Source organism: Glycine max, chromosome 15 (genome assembly GCF_000004515.6).
Source record: "Glycine max cultivar Williams 82 chromosome 15, Glycine_max_v4.0, whole genome shotgun sequence".
NCBI classification, from domain to species: Eukaryota; Viridiplantae; Streptophyta; class Magnoliopsida; order Fabales; family Fabaceae; genus Glycine; species Glycine max.
Window position 1 is genome coordinate 17,839,793 of NC_038251.2, and position 4,554 is coordinate 17,844,346.

Sequence of the window (4,554 nt, forward strand, 5' to 3'; positions counted from 1 at the left end):
TCTTTCAATGTCACCTAATGAATCCCTTTTGGTCTTAAAATCCCATTTACAGCCAATGGCCTTTGCCCCATTAGGCAACTCTACAAGGTTCCAAACTCCATTACTCTACATGGAATTCATCTCATCCTTCATGGCATCATACCATAAATTTGACTCTTTACAACTCATGGCTTGATCAAAAGTTTTGGGATTATTTTTAGCTCTAACATTATAGTCTGATTCTTGCAAATATACAATATAATCACTAGGAATAGTTGATTTTCTTACTCTAGTAGATCTTCTTAATGTTGCATCAACATTTTCTTATGGATCATGTTGTTTAGCTAGTTGTTCATCATTTTCAGGAATTTGGTGATCAACTTGATTTACTAGATTATCAACAACAGGTTGTGGAATGTCAGTCATTTGTTGTTCATCATCTCTTTAAACTTGAGGTGTACAAATTACAACCAATCTTTTACTTGATGTGGAAGGTTGAGACTCTATATAATCAATTTTAGAAACTGAGTCCCTCAATTGATCATTTCTAGTGATCAAGTCATTTTCAAGAAACTTGACATTTCTTGATTCCACAATTCTAGTAATATGATATGGACAGTAAAACTTATAACCTCTAGACCTTTCAACATATCCAATGAAATACCCACTAATAGTCCTCGGGTCAAGTTTCTTCTCTTGTGGGTTATATATTCTCACCTCAGATGGACAACCTCATACGTGCATATGTTTTAAACTCGATTTCCAACCTTTAAACAATTCAAAAGGTGTCTTTGGGACAACCTTGGTTGGAACTCGATTTAATATATACACTATCGTCTTTAGTGCTTCAGCCCATAAAGATTTAGGAAGATTGGAGGTTCTAAGCATACTCTGTACCATGTCCAATAATGTTTAGTTCCTTCTTTCTATAACTCCATTATGATTTGGAGAAACAGGCATAATGTATTGGGCAACAATCCCATGTTCTTGAAGAAACTTTGCAAAAGGACTAGGCGCTTGTCCATTCTCATTATATCTACCATAATATTCTCCACCTTTATTTGATCTCACTATTTTTATTTGCTTGCCACATTGGTTCTCAACTTCAGCTTTAAAGACTTTGAAGGGATGTTGCTTTATTTTTGTTATGAAGCAAATAAACATTCATATATCGTGAATAATCATCTATAAAGGTGATACAATATTTCTAACCAGTGCATCTATATCTGGACAAAAAATTATCAGTATCAATTATTCCTAATATGCTTGAAATCATATTAGCATATTTCTTAGACATGTTGGTCTGCTTACCCTTAATGCAGTCGACACAAGTTTTAAGCAAAATCTATAGTATCAAGTACCCTGTCCTTCACTAACCTTTTAATCCTCTCAATGGAGATATGTCATAATCTATGGTGCCATAACATAGAGGAATTCTCATTAATATTACATCTTTTAATACCAGTTTGAACATGCATTGAACTATAAGTGACATCATTTTGTAAACCAAGAAGATAAAGATCATTAGACAAGATATCATTTCCAATACATTCAAAATTATAAAATAACTCAAACGACATGTCTTTAAAATTAAATAAATATCCAAAAGGTACGATTCTGAAAACAGAAATCAAGTTTCGAAAAAAACTTGACACATAAAAAATCCTTTCTAATTTCAAAACAAAGCCACTACTTGAAGTTAAAATTCAAGTTCCAATAGCCTTCACAGGTGAGCCTAGCTTATTTCCATTTCCCACTAGTTTCCTTAGGTTTTGTATACCCTGTAAAGAATTTGCAATAGGGATTGTAGATCTAGAATCAATCCACCAGGTATTAACATTAACATCAGCCATATTGGATTCATAACATACTAATGAGATTGATTTATCTTTCTTCTCAAGCCATTTCTGGAATCTGGGACAATTCTTTTTCATGTGTCCTTTCTTCTTATAGAAGAAACACTTTGTCACCTTCTTAATATCAGCTTGAGGTGGTATTTTACCATTCCCTTTTTGATTAGCTTGAGACTTAGTTGCTTTGTTCTTCCCATAAGCAGTTGTAGCATTGCACTCTCTCCCATCTCCATTACAAGCCTTTCTTCTTCCTGAACACACATGGTCATTAATTTATTGATAAATTATTTGTCCTTATGTGTGTTGTAGAAATCTTAAAAGGGTGTTTAGAATGAAGTGCACCAGGAAGGACTCAAACATATCAACCTCTAGTTTCTTAAGTTGAGCTAAAATATCTCGTATTTGCATCATGTACTCACACACACCTTTCACACTGATAAGTCAGAGAGAGGAGAACTTCATGATCAGTGTGCTTATTTGCCTTATCTGAAGTGATGAATTGTTCATCGATAGCCTTAAACAAGTCTCGAACCTTTTCATGCTGGTCGACTGAACCACATATCCTAGCCGAGATTTTGGTCTTAGTGAACATCATGCTAAGCCGGTTGGATTGCTCCTACAGCTCATATAGCGCAACAACAATTGGGTTACTTTCACCAGTAATTGCAGGTGGTTCGTCTTTTCTTATAGCATAATCTATGTACATCCACCCCAATTGCAGAAGAATTCTCTCCTTCCATATCCTATAGTTATCTTCTTTGACTTCGGGAACATCATATTGAATATAAAAAAAACTAATAGTTTGAGAAGCTGTAGAAATCCAAAGGCTTATGTCAAAATTTAAGGCATATTAATCATAATTGTATGTTTTACCAATGTAAACATACCAGGAAATTGAATCTTGTGACATAAAAATTGCTTGTGGGCTAAATTTTTAGTTCAATAAGATACAATTAAACTTTATGATAGAATAATCAAATTGCATACTCAAGTTCATGCTTTACAAGTACAACATGCAAATAATTTGATTTTCTATCGCAAATATTTACTTTATAATAAAACTGTCAAGTTATATATCACCTCATGATTCCTATGAGTAAACTATGAAAAATAATATGACATTTTATCCTAATTAATTATACAATTACTAAAAATTCTCGTGGGATAAAATTCATTATATAAAGTACAATTAATCACAATATTATGCCTAATTTCTTATATGATGTGTAAACAACTTAATATATAATTTTAATAAAATTATAGATGTTGTGGCTAATATATAATTAATCGAAATTATAAAGATGACTTAGACATAAAATTTAATCATATGAGAATAAATCATATTATGCACTTCAAGATCAAGATATAATGTGATGAATAGAATTCTCATATATAATTGCATAATTGAAACATAATATATATATATATATATATATATATATATATATATATATATATATATATATATATATATATATATATATATATATATATATGCATAGAATAAACTTTTCTAGGATATATTCATGCATAAAATAAATCAAAACGGAACAAATTGCAAAAGTAAACATAAATGCATAAGTATATACTATAAAGGAAAACAAATAAATACTAAAGAACCTTTAACGACCAAGTGGCTCATTTGATGTTTAGTAAGCTATAGGTTGTTGGGTCAATCCAACCCATATACCGAAAACCAAAAATTGACAAGGCAGAGGCAACAACCTGTGAGGTTACAAACAACAAAATGAAACATAGGTGATTAACAAATGCGGAAAACAACCTCTGGCAGGTCAATCCAACTCATATATAGACTCGGATGCAAAAAAAAAAAAAAATCAAAATATACCTCCAGCTATCCATAAAAGAACTACTTTGTTTTGGTTCTTTCAAGCTCTCACTCTTTCTGCAGATGGTGTATCAGACAAAAATGGAAGATGTGAGCTCTAGGACCAAACACATGTGCTATATATAGACATTCTATCATCAAGAATGCATTTAGTAGTCATTACTACCATTGATGTCATTCAATATTTGGTCTTTCAACTCCAAAACTGATGAAACACTTGACTTTCTAAGTCCAAAATGTTTAGATCACTATTAAGGAGTTAATCAAAGCTTTTAATAGAAAATTATTATAATCCTAATCCAATGCAGGCCCCTAAAACTTCATTTAACAATAAAATGCCCATAAAATTTGTCAAGCAGAAAATCAAATATCTTGATTTAATTTATGACACCCTAAAATATCTCAAACCTATGATCACTATGACTATCACCATTATCACGATCGTTCCCGCCACAAGTGTCATGATTACCATTACAATCACTAGCATGATCATCAACCACCACCATCACCAATATGATTGTTATTGTCGTCACCACCGTAATCACCATCATGACCACTGTTATCACCACTAACATGATCACTGCCACCACCACCATCATGATGGTGATGATGATTGTGATAATGATCTTAATGTAAATTAAATTTTTAAGATATTTGATTTTCTGTTGATATATTAATGAAATTTAAATTTAAATTTAAAATGTTTTAATCTTCATATTTCATTTTAATCTAACAATTAAAATTTTATATATATATATATATGAAAAAATGGCCCCTCGCCTAATACTAAGCTTTGACGTCAGTAGGTGTACAAATATATACATGCCAAAGAATCCTATCCAATCAATAGAGACCCAAACAAAATCACCTATG